Source organism: Lucilia sericata, unplaced genomic scaffold (assembly GCF_015586225.1).
Source record: "Lucilia sericata isolate MDLA Ls3-8-SP2 unplaced genomic scaffold, ASM1558622v1 Contig000738F_arrow, whole genome shotgun sequence".
Taxonomy (NCBI): domain Eukaryota; kingdom Metazoa; phylum Arthropoda; class Insecta; order Diptera; family Calliphoridae; genus Lucilia; species Lucilia sericata.
In genome coordinates this window covers 190,360-211,454 of record NW_023994736.1, presented here as the reverse complement: position 1 = coordinate 211,454, position 21,095 = coordinate 190,360, and the positions used below count along the sequence as shown (strand labels likewise).

Here is a 21,095-nt window from a genome sequence, read left to right as displayed (position 1 = left end):
TAGTCTATAGTCTAGTCTATAGTCTAGTCTATAGTCTAGTCTATAGTCTAGTCTATAGTCTAGTCTATAGTCTAGTCTATAGTCTAGTCTATAGTCTAGTCTATAGTCTAGTCTATAGTCTAGTCTATAGTCTAGTCTATAGTCTAGTCTATAGTCTAGTCTATAGTCTAGTCTATAGTCTAGTCTATAGTCTAGTCTATAGTCTAGTCTATAGTCTAGTCTATAGTCTAGTCTATAGTCTAGTCTATAGTCTAGTCTATAGTCTAGTCTATAGTCTAGTCTATAGTCTAGTCTGTAGTCTATTCTATAGTCTAGTCTATAGTCTAGTCTATAGTCTAGACTATAGTCTAGTCTAGACTATAGTCTAGTCTAGACTATAGTCTAGTCTAGACTATAGTCTAGTCTAGTAGTCTAGTCTATAGTCTAGTCTATAGTCTAGTCTATAGTCTAGTCTATAGTCTAGTCTATAGTCTAGTCTATAGTCTAGTCTATAGTCTAGTCATAGTCTAGTTCTATAGTCTAGTCTATAGTCTAGTCTATAGTCTAGTCTATAGTCTAGTCTATAGTCTAGTCTATAGTCTAGTCTATAGTCTAGTCTATAGTCTATCTATAGTCTAGTCTATAGTCTAGTCTATAGTCTAGTCTATAGTCTAGTCTATAGTCTACCGTCTAGTCTAGTCTATAGTCTAGTCTAGTCTATAGTAGTCTAGTCTATAGTCTAGGTCTATAGTCTAGTCTAGAGTCTATCTATAGCTAGTCTATAGTCTAGTCTATAGTCTAGTCTATAGTCTAGTCTATAGTCTAGTCTATAGTCTAGTTCCTATAGTCTAGTCTATAGTCAGTCTAGTCTATATAGTCTAGTCTATAGTCTAGTCTATAGTCTAGTCTATAGTCTAGTCTATAGTCTAGTCTATAGTCTAGTCTATAGTCTAGTCTATAGTCTAGTCTTAGTCTAGTCTATAGTCTAGTCTATAGTCTAGTCTATAGTCTAGTCTATAGTCTAGTCTATAGTCTAGTCTATAGTCTAGTCTATAGTCTAGTCTATAGTCTAGTCTATAGTCTAGTCTATAGTCTAGTCTATAGTCTAGTCTATAGTCTAGTCTATAGTCTAGTCTATATCTAGTCTATAGTCTAGTCTATAGTCTAGTCTATAGTCTAGTCTATAGTCTAGTCTATAGTCATAGTCTAGTCTATAGTCTAGTCTATAGTCTAGTCTATAGTCTAGTCTATAGTCTAGTCTATAGTCTAGTCTATAGTCTAGTCTATAGTCTAGTCTATAGTCTAGTCTATAGTCTAGTCTATAGTCTAGTCTATAGTCTAGTCTATAGTCTAGTCTATAGTCTAGTCTATAGTCTAGTCTATAGTCTAGTCTATAGTCTAGTCTATAGTCTAGTCTATAGTCTAGTCTATAGTCTAGTCTATAGCCTAGTCTATAGTCTAGTCTATAGTCTAGTCTATAGTCTAGTCTATAGTCTAGTCTATAGTCTAGTCTATAGTCTAGTCTATAGTCTAGATAGTCTAGTCTATAGTCTAGTCTATAGTCTAGTCTATAGTCTAGTCTATAGTCTAGTCTATAGTCTAGTCTATAGTCTAGTCTATAGTCTAGTCTATAGTCTAGTCTATAGTCTAGTCTATAGTCTAGTCTATAGTCTAGTCTATAGTCTAGTCTATAGCCTAGTCTATAGTCTAGTCTTGAGCTATAGTCTTGAACTGAACTAGAACTGAATTAGAACTTAACTTTTAAATATTTTTCCCTAATTGATACTTTTAAATCTCTGAAAATCATATAAATAGATATGTATGTTGTTTTTGGTCTATATAAAATTTATTTGTTAAACAAATATCGGTGGCATGTACATACTAATCAGCAGTGGCAAGTTCAATGCTATAAAATACCATTAAATTTAATGACATGTCACAGTTTAAATATAAACGACATATTTACAATATTTAAGTTTAGCACAATTAAAGCAAAAAATGGTAATACAATAATGAAGATAAATAAAAACAGAAAGTTTACGATTTCGCAGAGTAAATAACAATTAGAGGTCAGCAAATATAGATTAACCAACAAAGTGAAATAGAGAGATAAACTGTTGTGTGATACGATGTCGGGAAACAAAACCCTATTGTATTTTTATAAATTTTAAAAGAAAATTTATACTTTTTGATGAATATTTCTAATATTTAAACTTGTTCTTATGCCTTTTCCTATATTAAAAATATTCTCAGGATAAGACAGTCATCATTATTTATTTATTGACAGCTAACATTACGATCTTATTTGATTACAACTATTAGGCGCCAGACTATTTTACTTGTAAAAAAATATATATTTTACTACGTGTAAATATGTAAATTTTTCCTTGGTTTATATGCAGTAAAGTAAAGTAGTATAGAAACTTTATTCAATTGTATGTTTGAAATTGTAAAAATTAAGGTCAAAGAGCAAACTTAAATGAAATACAAATAACGACAAGAGTGAGAGAACAAATATTGAAAGAGTAAGAGTACAAGTACAAAAAATATTTATTTCCGTTTAAGGGAAATAAAATGGGTCAAAGATGTACTGACATTTTTATACACAACAAATGTGATATAGGTTAGTAGTATAGAGAGATTATTTGAACAATATGTGTAAAGTATGTAATTAGGAACAAAATAAAGGGAACAATAAAGATTTTTTATAAGAATAAGAGATTTTGTTTCGTGTTTGTTTGAGAGTTGAAAGAAGAATGGAAAAGTATGGAAGTTTTAAAGATGTAATTTCAGTGTAATTTACACAAAGATGAATTCTTTACAACAAACATCAAAAATTACAAAATAACCTAAAAATACATTGTTTACATGGTGTAAATAAAAGTATAATGTAAAATTTAAAAAAAACAATTCTTTACATTTGTTAATTATGAAGTTTTTCTTGTACGACTATAAAAAAATACAGTATTTACATTGTGTAAACAATGTAAATTTTTAAGAAAAAAGATATTTACATAAGTTTTATTAGATAAATATTACTTAGATTATTAAAAATTTCATATTTTACCTAAGCTATACATTGTTTACATAATGTAAATAATACAAAATTTTAAACACAATTTTTGTTTTTTTTAGATTTACATGTATTATTGAAAAATTGCATTATTTACATCATGTCAACAATGTACTTTAAAATGAAACACCGTGTAAATTCAAATTTGTTTACAATAAACATCAAAAATGTTTAAAATTATCCAAATTTACATTGTTTACATGGTGTAAAGAAAAAAAAAGTTTTAAACTTTAAAAAATACATTATTTACATTGTGTAAACAATATCAATTTTGTAATAACAAATTTTACGTTATGTAAACTATGTATTTTTACTTTTTTCTAGTCAAAGTTTCAATACAAAATGTAAAGCATACAATAGTATAAAAATTACATTATTTACATAATGTAAATAATTGTTAATTAAATGTTTAGTTTGGAAAATGTAAAATTTACATAAGGTAAACAATTAAAATTTTAATTAAGCATTATTTACTTGATGTAAACAACGTATTTTTCAATTTTTTTTAATAATTTATATTATTTACACAATGTAAAGAATTTGATTTTATAAAACTGATTGTTTACTTTGGTTAAATTTTTACATTTACCGTAACTACTTAGAATCTACATTAATTACATGAGGTAAAATTTACTTTTTACTTGATGTAAAGTAAAAAATATACAACATTACACTATAAAGGCGATTTATTTAATGTAAATTATAAAAACAAAATTAATGGCCTTGGGTATAATTTACACTTACTTTATGTAAATAATAATTTTTTTAAGCAACAAGTTTTTCCACTATGTAACAATGTATTTTTCTTAAATATTGGAAAAAATTACATTATTTACATAATTTAGAGAAAAAATAGTTTACTTTGAGTAAATGTTTATATTTTCCATAACGACTTAAAATTTTCTTTCTTTACATTAAGTAAATTTTACATTTTACTTGATGTAAACTAAAGAAATACTGAAAAATTGCACAAAAACGAGATTTACTCAATGTATCCCTCAATATACCTTTTATATTTTACGTTTACTTTATGTAAACAATAACAATTTTAAGCAAAAATCTTTACACTATGTCTTTTTTTGATAATTATATAAAATTTACATTATTTACACAATGTAAACAATTACTTTTTAGAAAACTAATTGTTTACCTTGAGTAAATTTTTTTATTTTCCATAACTGCTTAAAATTTTCTTTCTTAACATTAGGTAAATTTCACATTTTACTTGATGTAAACTAAAGAAATACTGAAAAATTGCACAAAAATGAGTTTTACTAATGTAATCCTCAACAAAAACTTATTTACCCTGTGTATAATTTACGTTTACTTTATGTAAACAATGAAAATTTTAAGCAAAATTTCTTTACACTATGTAAACAATGTATTTTTTCGATTATTATAATAAAATATGTTATTTACACAATGTAAATAATTACTTTTTAGAAAACTAATTGTTTACTTTGGGTAAAGTTTCATATTTTCCATAACGGCTTAAAATTTTCTTTCTTTACTTTAGGTAAATTGTACATTTTACTTGATGTAAACTAAAGAAATACTGAAAAATTGCACAAAAATGAGTTTTACTAAATGTAATCTTCAACAAAAACTTATTTACCTTGTGTATAATTTACGTTTACTTTATGTAAACAATGAAAATTTTAAGCAAAATGTCTTTACACTATGTAAACCATGTCTTTTTTGATAATTATATAAAGTTACATTATTTACACAATGTAAAGGATTACTTTTTGGAAAACTAATTGTTTACTTTGAGTAAATTTTTATATTTTCCATAACGGCTTTAAATTTTCTTTCTTTACATTAGGTACATTTTACTTGATGTAAACTAAAGAAATACTGAATAATTGCACAAAAATGAGTTTTAATAAATGTAATCCTCAACAAAAACTTATTTACCTTGTGTATAATTTAAGTTTACTTTATGTAAACAATGTAAATTTTAACCAATAAGTCTTAACACTATGTAAACAATGTATTTTTTCGATTATTATAATAAATTACATTATTTACACAATGTAAAGAATTTCTTTTTAGAAAACTAATTGTTTACTTTCCATAACGGCTTTAAATTTTCTTTCTTTACATAAGGTAAATTTAACATTTTACTTGATGTAAAATAAAAAAAGTCTGAAAAATTGCACAAAAACGAGATTTACTCAATGTATCCATCAACAAAAACATATTTACCTTGTGTGTAATTTACATTTACTTTATGTAAACAATGTAAATTTTAAGCAAAAAGTCTTTACACTATGTAAACCATGTCTTTTTTTGATAATTATATAAAGTTACATTATTTACACAATGTAGAGAATTACTTTTTAGAAAACTTATTGTTTACAGTGGGTAAATTTTTATATTTTCCATAACTGCTTAAAATTTTCTTTCTTTACATTAGGTAAATTTTACATTTTACTTGATGTAAAATAAAAAAATTCTTTAAAATTGCATAAAAACTAGATTTACTAAATGTATTCTTCAAAAAACTTATTTACCTAGTGTATAATTTACATTTACTTTGTGTAAACAATGACAAATTTCAGCAAAAACTGTTTACACAATGTAAAAAACTACAATTTAGAATACGAATTATTTACTTTGGGTAAATTTAAACATTTTTCATAAATACTTAAAAGTTTTCTTCAAATACATAAGTTAAATTTTCTATTTTACCTCGTGTCAACAATAAAATACACAAGAATTGTCTCAAAATCATAACAGACATAGAATAAAACTTGTTTTAACTTTTAAAAAATTTATAAAAATCAAAAAAATTTTCTTTAACTGGGTAAATATAAAACCTTTTATTAATTTACCCTGTAGGTAAACAATATAACTATGATAACAAATTCCTAAAAAAATAATTATTTGAATATTCCCTCCTTATAAACAATTACACCCCTTACTCAAGCATGTAAACAATTAAACCCACACCATACACAACACATGTTTACATTACACTACAGCCATGTCATTTACACATAGATAGACAAGAGCAGAAAAAAAATAAATAAAAAATTAGAATAAAAGAAAACAATTTCAATTCAACGTAAATTTAATTGGCTAAAAATTTACTATGAAAAAGTGACAGCCAGCAGCAGCAGTAAAAGTAATAAATAAATAAATTTCAAATTGAAACTATTCACAAAAGAAAAAGCAAAATCTTTAGTAAATTTATATATTTGTATGTAAATAATTCATTAATGACATTGGCCAAGAAAAAAAATCAGATTTTTTGTTTTTCTATACTAAATATTCAAAATAAATTTTATTTTGTATAACAGTTTTATATGTCAAATTTGAACTTCAACCACTATTAAATGTCGACATGTCGTTTAGACGTAATTTTTTTTTGTTGGTTTGTTAAAGCTGTCATTTCTTGCTTGTCAGTTTTTTATATTTCATTTGACAATTGCTTTACGCCAAAAACAACACGTTTTTCCTGTTGTTATTGTTAATAGAAAGAGAGCAAATTCTCTGCTCTCTTGTTTAAATGCCAAAATTATATGACGTATTATCTACTCAGTAAAAATGTTAGTTGTACTCATATAAGAAATTTCATTAAATTTATTGCAACGCACCACAAGTTTTCCCATGTTTTTTTACATTGAAATTACCCGAAAATGGGAGCGTTAATTGTACAAGAGGCAACAACAACAAAAATTAACAAATGCGCAAAATCATTATTAAAATAATAAGAAAAAAAAAAAAGAATAAAATACCGAAACGTAGTATAAATAGGAAATAAGAAAATACTGTACTCGCTTTTCTTTGATTTGTTTTGTATAACAGTATTGTGAAACTGTTATACTTTTGTTGAGTATTATTACAAGGAAATTCTAAGTTTTTTTTTCGTTTTGTTGGCGAGAATTAGTTCTTTGCCAACGTTGGTCTGAGAAGTCAATGAAAGAAAGCATTCTTTTGAAATAAATTTATTTTTAAACTTAACTAAACTATGGACGTAAATTAGTATCGAACTTAAATTGTGTTTAATCAGTTACTGAATTATTATTATTCGCGATCGAATGCGTTTTCGTTGCAGCAACAAATTTCGATAGCAAATTTTGAGTAAAATTTCTAACAGGATCAAAGATCACCTTAGATCTGCAGCCTCTTCAGTAGATCCGACATGTGGCAGAAGTAACTATAAGAAACTTTAAGTATTTCTATCAAGATCGAAGAGTTTTGATCACATGGATTTAGTCTGTCATTCGTACATCAATATCAATGTCACGATCTTCCTATTAATTTAACTTTTCGCCAAAAATGTCTCCTCAACCTAACCGCAATACTTCAATTTAATTAAATTCAGTCCGGGAATTTCCAACACAAGGCCATTTCAAGCCCTTGATTTGATTGATTTCTACATAACACGATCAGTAGAATATAATCATATTTTTGGGACATAGTTTCCTTCAAGTATATTCGACATGTGTCAGAAAAAACTTAAAGTATTTCTATCAGGATCCAAAAGTTTTGATCACCTGGGTTTAGTCTGTCATTCGTACATCAAGATCAATGTCGCGATCTTCCTATCAACTTAAACGCAATACTTCAATCAATTTTAAATAAATTCGGGAATTTCTACCAATACAAGTTAGAAATTTCAAGACCTTGATTTGATTGATTTCTACATAACACGATCAGTAGAATATAAGAATTTGTTGCGGCATAGTTCCCTTCAAGCACGACCCGTTAATCGAGAATTTTTCCCGCCTTTTTTCATTTACAGGAATGAGAAAGTGTTGTTTAGCCTTTAATAGAAAGTGAATGCAATTAAGATCATTTCGATCTTATTGGATTGACGTTAAGATCCTTGATAGGAGTAATACTGTTCAGGTAACTATTCAAGGATCAACGTCTCATGATTTAACTTAGGTCAGATTAGATATCAGAGGGAAAAGTAAAGATCTCTGGCTGGCGAGAGAAAATTCCCGAGAAAGTTCCATGTTTCAGATGTTGAACTATTAGTATAGTCTGAGATCGTATTATCATGTATTCTACGTATGCACTGTAATCATTCTCTTGCGATTTAGGAGGACTATCATATCCCTAGACTGACCTAAGATGTAGAGCTCATAGAGTACGAAACATGTCGATATCTCGATAATAGATTATCGTATACTTCGAGAAGAACCGAGAGATACCAATAAGATAAGCTAATCACAGAAAACTTCAGATCCCAGAGTCTAGAATCTAAACTGGCCTGCGATGTAGAGCTCATAGAGCCCGAACCTTGTCATTGTCTCGTATATTTCAAGAAATAACAAGAAGACAGGCTAATCGCAGAAAACTTCAGAATCCAGAGTCCATTTATATGTTAAACAGTTAGTATTAACTGAGATCATGTCTAGACTGTTGCCTTTTAAATTTAAAAGCAGATTTAGTACGATTCGGGAGGTATATTATATATATAGACTGACCTAAGATGTAGAGCTCATAGAGTACGAAATTTGTCGATATATCGATAATAAATTCTCGTATACTTCAAGAAAAACTGAGAGATCCCAAATTTAAAAGCAGATTTGTTACGATTTAAGAGGACTATCATATCTCCACACTGAGCTAAGATGTGGAGCTCAAAGTGTTCGAATCTTGGCGATGTCTCGATAATAAATTATCATATATTTCGAGAAGAACTGAATATCAGAGAAACCAAGGGTACAAGCTACTCACAGAAAAATTCAGATTGCAGAGTCCGTTTATATTTTAAATAGTTAGAATATCAGAGAAACCAAGGGGACAAGCTACTCACAGAAAAATTCAGATTGCAGAGTCCGTTTATATTTTAAATAGTTAGTATTGACTGAGAACGTCTTGTCCGGGACAAAGTTTTTAATCCAGCTATCTTCGACATTATTGCGATCTGAAAAGTTTCTCTAGAATTTTATTTCTTCTGACAAAAAGTATTAATCCGATATTAACGAGTTATTATATAGTTATTATAATGACTAAGATTCATATAAGAGAAAAGATAATTCTTTCTTGCGGAGAACATCTATCCAAAGCCTTCCTTAGTTGAAACGCCAATATAGATTGTGTCATACCAAGTTTTCCAGATAATTTACATCTTATAGGTATTGTGATATAAATTCAAAATTGTTCCAAGCGACGTTGCCTAACTTCAGGGATATCTTGAATCTTCGATTCCCTACCGTGACCAAGTTCATGAAAATTTTCTTTTAAACAAGGTGCCATAAAAGAGGAGATATGATTCATTGTTCTGCCAGTGTGAAATAAGATCGTGACATCTTGTTGGATGATCTAAAAATTTGAATACAAGGTTGGTTTGTAGGGTTCTATAAATTGACTTTCGAATAATCGAACAATCGACTTTTGTCAAAAAAATTCGAAAAGTCGAAGTCGACTATTTTGTTCCAAAAAAGTCGATAACTCGACTATCGTCTGTGAAAAAAGTCGACTTTGTTAATAAAAGTCGAAAAAAGTCGAAAAGTCAAAAAGTCTGAAAGTCGTAAAAAGTCGAAAAAAGTCGAAAACTCGAAAATTGTTGAAACAAGTCAAAAATAGTCGAAAATTTAAAAAAAGTAAAAAAAAAGTCAAAAACTCTAAAATAGTCGGAAAAACTCGAAAAAAGTCAAAAAATAGTCGGAAAAAAGTCGAAAGAAGTCGAAAATAGTCAAAAAGTCGAAAAGTCGAAAAAAGTCGGAAAAAGTCGAAAAGTCGACTATTTATAAAATACTTATAGCCGAAAAGTCTAAAAGTCGACTTTTAATTGGAATGAAAAAAGTCGAAAAATCGACTTTTCATAAAATGCAAAAAGTCGAAAAGTCGACTTTTAACTAAATGAAAAAACTGGTCTACTAACAAGAATATCTCATATAAATCACTACCTAAACATTAATCATCCTGTAGCATTTAATAATAGAATTTATCCAATGACCATCTTTTTGCAAAAAAGCATTTAATGACGTTGTCCTTAATTATTCATCAAATAAATTTTCAAATTATAAATATGTTTAACAACAAATATTTGCATTAAAATTGTTCCATTACATTACTCTTACTCTAACTTAAATTGTTTGTTTGTTTATTTGTTGCTTACTTCATCAAATTAATTTTTAAAACATTTTAACGAAAAAAAAAATCCCATTTTACACGTGCATTTTAAGAAGTTGTCTAATCCCCAACATAGTCTGTCTCAACAGTTAAATTAAGTCTTGTTGTCTCAAATTCCTTAAAAGTCCAATTTTTAAATACATAAAACAAATTAAGGTCATATTTTATTTATTTTATTATGAAAAAAAAAATAAATGTTTTTGTTTGTTTTTATATTTCCTTATAGTTGTTTTTGTTATTTGTATCTATAAGTATGAATAAAATAAAAAAAAAAAAAATCTTAAAGTTTTTGTAATTTTTTGGTTGCCAGGCACCCCTAGAGTGTATCTTTGTATATTTCGATGGCAGTAGAGTATATATTACAAAAACAATAAAAACAATAACAACATCAAAAGCAGCAACAAAGTCCGCAACGAAAGTTATTGTCTATACGAAATAAATATGTATGAGAGCAACACAAGTTGTCTATATACTATATAATATTCTTGTTCTTATTCTTTTCTATATAGTAATGTAAGTATGTTTTATAGAATCATTTTTGTTGGGTCTTATATTGCAAATGAATTATTTTTCATTTTTTTTACATACATATTCATTTACACACAAACTAATTGCATACCCATTATAATTGAGCAACGTCATCAATTTATGAATGTGTTAGAGAATTATTTTTAAATGTATTTGTTTAAAAAAAATAATAATAATAAACAAGCAACACTCTACACACGATCAACATGTTGTTAGAACTTGAAATAATTACACTTATGGTTAAAATAAGAGGTACACTTGCATTAAATTCATCATGTTATTCAATAATCACTAACGAAACATAATCTGAACGTCCAATTTTGAACCATTTTTCGAAAATAGCTGCTCATATGCCATTAAGGACACGTACAATGTTAGCCTCAAAGTTGCCAATTGTTGCTGGTTTATAAGCATAAACTATGGACTTGACATTTCAAGTTTTTGCCAAAATCTATGAATATCGTATGACACGTAGCACCAACCTGCTGATCATACCGCGAGTTCCTCCGTCATATTTGAAGAAATAAGATCCACTAGCATGTATACCGCACTAAATTGTCCATGTTTCTGGATGTAATAGGTAGAATAGTTCAAGCATCAATTCCTTCTTTATATGTCTGACTTTCTGATCCTAAATGTCCAATATGGAGCGCAATATGACAGATTGGTCATAGACCTTTCCATTAGTTCTATCCTTACCAAATAGTCCATTTTTCTGCATGAAATGGATAATTCGCTAGAATAGTTGAAGCTTCAATTCCCTTCATTATGTTATGTCAGACTATGCCGATCAAAAATGTCAAAAAGTGAGCGCAGTTTGACAGTTCATTTGACAGTTGACACCTTTAGTCTTTACCTCTAATAAGAAAACTTACGGATTATATTCTGATTCGAATCCGATTAGAATGTCAGAATAACTACACTATAGGCTGATTTGCTTCTCTGTGACTACCAGACTCTATAAGACCGCAAACAGTAATGCTTCAGCGCAAGACATTTCCATAATATGGACTGTATCTGTGATGTATAACTATGTAATGTTGACAACGCAACATCTAAATGTTAACAAACGTGATAAGCTCACTATAGACAACGGATTGTTTGTCAATAGTGAGCTTATCACGTTTGTTAACATTTAGACAACGGATGTGTATAAAATTTAGATTTCGACAACGAATTGTTGCAATGTTGTCAACATTACATAGTGTTGTCGTACGTATGTCAATTAGGTACCAGGCGTGTATATTTCTTTTTCCCTCTGTGTATGAGCTTTTTGTTTATATTTCGGTTAAAAATGTTTATTCTCTGATAACTTTAGCATATCAAGCAGAGCTACAAAATTCCCACGGCAATGTTTGATGAAGTTTTAGACCATTTGTAGATAATCAATCAGATCTCTGTCTTATAAAACTACACAGAAAGAAGCTGTCAAGACTGAATCAGCTTTCTGTCATCACTTCAATATTGATCTTTGGACATTACGACAATGGCCAAGCTGTCGAGTTAAACATAGCCGAGCTAGCTTTGAATGTTAAAATTACTATATTCAATGATAGTAATATATTCTGAATGGTGTTCTTCTATTACTTAATTTAAGGGCCCTGAGCAAAGCTATTACTATGGTAATGAAGAGACGGCCGTATTTACCAACGCGATGCGAAAGGCAATTGCTCTAGGAACTAGTAAAAGTAGTACATAGTATCAGTCACTGAAAAGAAAACTATATCTTAGGCTGATGTCAGAGTGAGCGCTGCAAGCGATGCGAAGCTTTGCGCTACAAACTTTTGCTTGTGTTTTCTCGCATCAAGCTTCGCTTTCACTCTAACATGACACATAGGAAAACACAAGGAAAGGGTTGTAGCGCAAAGCTTTGCATTGCTTGTAGCAGGCACTCTGACATCAACCTTAGGAGTTTTGTCGTCTTAACAAGATGGATACATCTTAAATATTCTAAATTGTTTAGACATGTGACATCATATGTCGCATTTAATGACTATGACGTCATCCTTATTTACCAGTTATAAAGAAAAAATAATAAATTCGCAAGCAGCAACTCTCAGAAAAGTAAAGTCAATATCAGTAAGTAAATATTATAGGAATATTATAAATTAAAATCTTAAAAAACCCTTTGTTTCAAAACTCTTCTGTATATATAACAGTCACTTTGAATTGCTCTTCACCTAATCCCTCATTTGTCGGTAAAATCTTTCACAAATAAAAATCTCCAGAGATTTTACACTTCCGGTAAACAAATATTTATCACAGTTTGTTGAATTCGTTTGATGTGAAAAAATTTCCAGGATATTACAACAAATGTCACAAAAAAGAAACAACAACAAAATCAGGCATATCATACAAAGATTCTTTTGCAGCTTCTTGCTTTTATCACGTATACGCCGGGTTGTTAAATGTAGAAGTAGAAGAAAAAAGAATTAAAAAGAACGAAAGAAATGATTTAGCAAAAAAAAAAGCCAAGTAAAACACTCACGCAAAATAAAAAACCCTAGTATATAACAGTGATATGATATGAGAGAGCGTTTCTTTCAATATAAAAGTGTTAAGGAGAGCAAACTTTTTTAGGCAAGTGGTGAGTAAATGAGATTTTTGGTAGAGCTTAATATATTACAAAAATTATCTCTTTTTATGGTTTTTGTTTTGATTACTTAAACAGGGTTGAGAATTTAATAACAAAAAGTAATATGACGACGATGTTTTTGAACAAAAAACCAGACTGATGAAAAGAATTTTATAGGTAAAAGAGAGAAGTAAGAAAAAAAAGCTATAACAAGTATAAATACAATATCAAATCAGACATGGAAAATTGTATATATGAAATTGTTTTAAATGTCAAATTAAAGAGTGATTTTTGGAATAAGAAGTAGGGTTCTATAAATCGACTTTCGAATAATCGAAATGCCGACTATTTTGTTCCAAAAAAGTCGATAACTCGACTATCGTTTATGAAAAAAGTCGAAGTCGAAAAAAATCGAAAAGTCAAAAAAAGTCGAATATAGTCGAAAACTCGAAAATGGTAGAAAAAAGTCAAAAATAAACGAAAATTTGAAAAAAGTCGAAAAGGGCCAAAAACTCTAAAAACGAACTATCGTCAAAAAAGTCGAAATGTCGACTATTTTGTTCCAAAAAAGTCTATAACTCGACTATCGTCTAGAAAAAAGTCGAAGATAGTCGAAAAAAAGTCGAAAAAAGTCAAAAAGTCGAAAAAAGTCGGAAAAAGTCGAAGATATTCGAAAACTCGAAAATGGTAGAAAAAAGACAAAAATAAACGAAAATTTGAAAAAAGTCGAAAAAGGTCAAAAACTCTAAAATAGTCGAAAAAAAATCGCAAAGTCGAAAATTCGAAAATGAAGTCGAAAAGTAGAAAGGTCGAAAAGTAGAATAAAGTCGGAAAAAGTAGAAAAGTCGGAGAAAGTCAAAAAGTCAACTATTTATAAAATACTAAAAGTCGACATTTAATTAAATGAAAAAAGTCGAAAAATCGACTTTTAACTAAATGCAAAAAGTCGAAAAGTCTTTTCGTTTCAACTATAGAACCCTAATAAGAAGTACTAATTTTCGGCTTGTTTAATCCAGCTTGTTTAAAGATAAGTCTATGGACTAGTTTATGGACTAGTCTATGGACAAGTCTATTGACTTGTCTATTGACCACTCTATTGATTTGTCTATTGATTAGTCTATGGACTAGACTATTGACTAGGTTATTAGCTAGTATGTGTACTACTCTATTGACTACACTTTGGACTGCACTGTTGGACTAGTCTATTTACTAGTCTAATGACTAAACACTGGACTAGACTCTGGAGTAGCCTAAGGACTAATCTATTGACTAGCCTACAGACTGGTCTACTAACTAGCCAACGGACAAGTCTATTTACTAGACTATTGACTAGTCTGTTGACTAACTAACCTACTGACTAGTTTATTGACTAGCCTATTAATTTGGCTATTGACTAGTATATTGACCAGTCTATTGACTATTCTATTAACTAGTCTATTAACTAGACTACTGACTAGTCTAATGACTAGTGTATTGCCTTGGCTATTGACTAGTCTATTGACTAGTATATTTCCTTAACTATTGACTAGTCACTAGTGTATCGACTAGTGATTGAGTAATCTATAGACAAGTCTATTGACCAATCTAGGCACTGTTCTATTGAGTAGCCTACTGACTAGTCAATTGACTAACCTATTGATTTGGATATTGACTAGTATATTGACCAGTCTATTGACTATTCTATTAACTAGTCTATTTACCAGTCAATGAACTCGTCTATTGACAAGTCTACGGACTAATCTATGGACTAGTCTGTTGACTAGCCTTCTATCTGGTTTATTGACTAGCCTACTATCTAGTCTATTAATTAGCCTTCTGACTAGTCAATTGACTAGCCTACTATCTAGTCTATTGATTGGCCTACTTACAAGTCTAGCCTACATGCAAATGTATTGACAAGCCTATTGAATTACTTGGCCATTGACTATTCTTTTAACTAGCCTACTACCTACTCTATTGACTAGACTATTGATTAGACTATTGACTAGTCTATTGAGTAGCCTACAGACTAGTCTTTTAACTAGACTAGTAAATTGGTTATGGACTAGTGACTATATAATACTATTGACCATTATATTAACTAGTCTATGGACTGGTCTATTGACTATCTATTAACTAGTCTATAGACTAGCCTTTTGACTTGGCTATTGAGTAGTATATTGACCAGTCTATTGGCTAGACTATTGACAATCTATGAAATGGTCTTCTGACTAGACTATTCTTTTGAATAGTCAGTAGTCTATTCACTAGTCCATTCACTAGCCTATTGACTAGCCTATGTAATAGCTATTTGTCTAGCTTATAACCTAGTTTATTTATTAGTCCATTGGTCAGGCTATAGACTAGCCTATAGAGAAGTCTATGAACTAGCCTATAACTAGTGTATGAACTAATCTATTGACTAGTTTATGGATTAATACATGTACTTGCAAAGCTATATTAAAAGTCCCTAATATGTTTACTAAGCTATTTGTCATTGTCAAAAAGTATTGAAAAATGTGCGATAGTACTAAACTTTCCATCCCTGCTAAGAAATAATGCACTTTGTTTTAACAATATTTGTTGTACGAATGTTTGATTGTATTTGAGATACTTTGACAGTATAACAGTTTTTGTCACAACTGTGTATTTTATTTTATATTGTACAGAGGGTAAAACAACTGAAATTTTTGTATTGAAATGTTCAGTTTACAATTTATATTTAAGCAGTCATTTCATGACGGCGCGAGAGAGTACTTAACAAAAAGAAAAATAAAATAAAAATTGTATAAAAAGATAAAATTTAGAGGAAAAATTTTAAGAAAAAACAAAAACAATACTTTAGCACAAGGCAACAATAAATAAGCAGAAAATTTTAATTATTTTATGTATAAATTTTTTTAAATTTTGAAAAAAAAATTCTTAACAAAAATTTGTAAAAATAAAAAGGTATTTTTTTCACACAATTTCTATGACAAAAAAATAATAATAATGTTTTATAGGGTATAAAAACAACAACAAAACTGTTACAAATAGTAGAACAAAAAAGCGACAAAAAAAAACAGAATTTATCGATTAAGTGTGTTGTGTTAAATAATTGAAAAATTATTAGAGAACTTAAGAGTGTTTTTCATGTTTAATAATAACAAAAATTATGACAAGGAATTTAGAATATTAAATGTAAATTACTTGTGAATGAAAAAAAAATTAATTAATTACCTAATTTTTATAATATGAAAATGTAGAGAAATACTAAACAGAAAAATACGCCTAAAAGAAAAATTCTTTTATAAACAAAATAAAAAAACACCCCCTTTTTTTTGAAACAAACAAAAATTTTGTTTAAAACATTTTGGATAAAATGTATTACACATTTTCAGAAAAAAAACCTTAAATACTATAAAATTTTGCTAATATACTAGAAGTAAAAAAACTACCTATTATATACAACCAAGCAAACAACCAACCAACATCATTATTATAAATAATTACAGAAAATTGCAGAAAAAATAAAAAATTAAAATAAAACACACTTGTGTTTTTTTGTTAATATAAATAACAACAAAGAAATTAAATAAAATAAAACCCACTACATTGTTAATAAAACTACAAAATATGCTAATTATTTATACAAAATAAAAATTAAAATAATAAATTAATTAAATTCAAATAAAACTATATCGTTGTCACCTTTAATTACAAATAAAATTTTAAATTAAATTCATTTATTTTCATTGCTACTCCCTTGTTGTTGTTTTTTTTTACTCTATTGATTTTGCTCTTAATTATTAATGAGAGAAACTTGTTTGTAATAATCATATTATAACAGATTTTTAATAAAAATAACAAACAGATTTTTTTTATTCTCTTTTAAATAAAAACTTTTTCTATGAATGACAAATTTATAAAAATGCACTCTATAAACAAACAACAAATTTATATACAAATTCATACATAGATATTTTTTTTATAAACAAAATAGCCAAATGGTAAACAAATAAAATACAACAATAATAATAGAAAAACAACAACAACAACATTTTTGAAAACTACCACCTTGATTTTGACAATTATGCCGCTATATAGAATGTGTACGAAAAAAACAATAAAAATAATGACAAAGACTTGACTATACTAAACATGGTTAGTTAATGAAATACTGATAAATGACAGTTACTTAAAGGAATTTATTCAATTAGAATTTTTTTCTCAAAAAAGTAAAGGAATTTTTCGATTTTTGAAAAATTTTAAAAAAAGTAAAGGAATTTTAAGATTTTTGAAAAATTTTAAAATTTTTTAATATTATTAAAAATATTTTAAAATTCATAGAAATTTTTATTTTTTTTTTTTTAAATTTTTACGTTCGAAATTGTTTAATTTATAAGAAATCGTTTTATATTCAATTAAAATTATAATTTTATGATTCCTTATAATTTAGAGATCATTTTAAGAATTTTTAAAATTTTTCGAACATCAAAAAATTGTATTTTCGAATATATTTTAACATCCTTATAATATACAGATTATTTAAAAAGCTTTCATAATATTTCAAACTCATGTTCGAATATTCGAACATAAATAAATTTTAATTTTCAAATATTTTTACAATTGTCAGAAAGCTTCAAACATAAGTTCGAATTTCAAAAGATTAATTTTCAAAGATTTTAAAGCTTAAAACGTTTTTCGAACATGATATAGAATTAAACAAATTAATTTTAGAAATTTTCTTTGGGATTCTTGTGATCTAGTGATCACGATTTTAAAGCTTCAAACGTTCGAACTTTTAGAACTTTTCTATGGGATCCTCATGAGCTAGTGATCATCTTACAGCTTAAGAAATTTTCGAATAATATATACAAAATCGTCTCTAGTTTCAATTAATATTAAAATTTTATGATTCCTTATGATTAAGAGATTATTTTAAGAATTTTTAAAATTTTTCGAATATAAGTTCGAATTTTCGAATATAAAAGAATTGAATTTTCGAACATATTTTAACATCCTTATAATATACAGATTATTTTAAAAGCTTTCAAAATGTTTCGCACACATGTTCGAATATTCGAACATAAATGAATTTTAATTTTCAAATATTTTTACGATCCTCACAAACATAAGTTCGAATTTCAAAAGATTAAATTTCAAAGATTTTAAAGCTGAAAACATTTTTCGAACATGATATAGAATTAAACAAATTAATTTTAGAAATTTTCTTTGGGATTCTAATGATCTAGTGATCATAATTTTAAAGCTTTAAACGTTTTTCGAACATGATATAGAATTAAAAACTTCGAACTTTTAGAACTTTTCTATGGGATCCTCATGAGCTAGTGATCAAGTTACAGCTTAAGAAATTTTCGAAAAAAGTTTGATTTTTCAAAAAAAAAATTGTAAGAATCCTAATGATCTTGAGAACTTTGCTATGGCATCCTTATGATCTAGTGATCATGATTTGAAAAAATTCGAATTTAAAAACTTTTCTATGGGATCCTTATAATCTAGTGATCATAGCTTAAAAAATTTTCAAATAGAGTTCGAATTTTCGAAAATTGTTTAAAAATCTTCATGATCTTGAGATTATTTTATAAAATTTCTTTTGGTTTTAAGATTAAATAAGATAAAATTTTCGAATTTCGTAAAATTTCTAGTGGATCCACAAGATCTCGAAATCATTATAAAGCATTAACATTTTTCGAGCATAAGTTCGAGTTTTCGAAAATAAATATATTTTTTTAAGAATTTTCATGATCATGAGATTACTTTAAAAGTTTTCTTTTAATCTGAATACAAAAAAATGAAAATTTTTAAAGATCCTCAAGATCTAGATGTTATTTTATAAGTTCTCAACATTTTTCGAACATAAGTTCGAATTTTTAATCTAAAGATTATTAACAAATTTCTAAATGTTTTGATCAAACTTTGGATTCGATCTTTGAGCATAAATATTTCCAAATATTCGAATACTTTTTAAGCATCCTTATAATATGACGATTAGTTTTACAACTTTTAAAACTATTTCGAATATAATTTCGAATTTTCGAACATAAATAAATTTAAATTTTTTAATATTTTTAAAGATCTTCATGTTTTAGAGATTATTTGAAAAGTTTTCAACATTTTTTGATAATAATTTCGAATTTTTATATACGAATAAACTGAGATTTTCGAAAATGTTTAAGGATCGTTGGGTCTAACATTTTTTTACAATTTTCAATACATCGAAATTTCGAACATAAATAAATTGAAATTTTCCAAAAAAATCTAAAATTTTTCCTTTTTCTGATAGACCACAATAATAAAAAATATATCAAAATAGGATCTGCTCCTATCAAAAGTTTTGATAGAGATGTCTTCTAAGCATTCCAAGTCTCAATTCTGAGGAAGGAGTTCTTGGTAAAACTTTAATAAAGGAGCAAAAAAAATCCTTCAACGTTTCGTAAGCAACCACTTTAAACGGTATCTACCTGCAAGAGCTTTTAAAACTCTTAATAAATCTCTCAAAAATCTTCGAAATTACATTTGGAATCAATCGATGCTCGAGTTAGTTTTATTGGATCAGAACTTTTCCTTAGAATCATTCTTGAATTAACTACGAAACGTTCAACTTCTGGCACGTTTTATCGCGCTTTCAAATTGAAAATCGAGGAAAGTAATTGTTGCTTTATTAAGGCGTCCTCAAAATAATAAGATATCATCATGTCAATTTAGCTAATTTTCAGGGCCTTGAGGTAGCAGAGATTCTGCGGTTTACTGTATAAGACTTTGAATCACATATTTTGGAATTGCCATCTATTGGGAACTCTTAGAATGGAACGGTAGGGGTCTTTATAAGACCGTGATTCGTGTTGATCTAAAAGACAGCAAAATATATCTGTTTAGCATTGCAGATCCATTATTATATTCCAAATTACTTCCTGCCGCCAATTCAAATTAATAATATTCAAATTACTCATAGAGTTTAGTGTATAAGAGCTGAAATAGACAAATTCGATATGGGTTACAACTGCGAAATTAGATTTAGAGTTTTTGATTCACGAATCACTATCAGGTCAGCTTAATAGGATCATTTCATGTGATCTCGTTTCAAAGTTTAGTTTCCAAAGTACTTCATCTTCTTTGGCGGTCTATGCTCTCATCAAATGCTGCTAATTTAGAGGAGAGGGGGACGTGCAAATGTTTTGAGGTCTTGAAAGTATTCTCTATTAATATTCGCCGACATGATTTGGAATTATGCTATTTTTGATGCCATGATGAGACCTTTAAAATATCCCAAGAAAAAGTAGCTTAAGTCTTTAATGAAAATCAAGTAAGAGGAGCAACAATTGCAATTGAAAAAATGCTCTTTTGCTGTTTCGTTAAGGGTACACGACCGTTTTACGATCTCTTTGTCACAGAGGATATGAATCGATTGAATCTTTGATAAAACTCAATCCAAAAACAAAATTTTCAAGAAAAAAATAATTACAATTTGTTTTAAAACCTTAAACGTTATCTCAATGTATGAACGCGTCCAAAGAAAACTAGATTTGGTCAGTTATTATGCTGCCGCCAGAGGCAAAGAAAGAAAAACACCCGGCAACTATTTTCAAAAATTCTTAAATACACAATTCCAATGCTTTTTGTCTCAGTAACAGAATTGTTATTGCTTTCATATAAAATATTATTAAAAATATTATTTATATCTTATTAGAAAACTAACCCTGTTTCATTTCTTCTCTTTACAGCAACAACAAAAATAAACCAATTAAACATTAATTAATAATTTAAACTCAAAAAAACAAAAAAATTAAACTTCATTCAAGAGAAAAAAAAGCAACAAATAAAATTATTAAAAAGAAAACAAACAAAATTCAAAGAGTGTTG

The 21,095-nt window shown here is 27.8% G+C and overlaps 1 protein-coding gene across 2 annotated transcripts in view; it reads right to left on the bottom strand.

Annotated features, from left to right (window-relative positions):
- Positions 1-21,095, bottom strand: part of LOC119607736 (transcription factor mef2A-like) — a 57,487-nt gene that overhangs the window by 3,419 nt on the left and 32,973 nt on the right. The window lies entirely within an intron of this gene.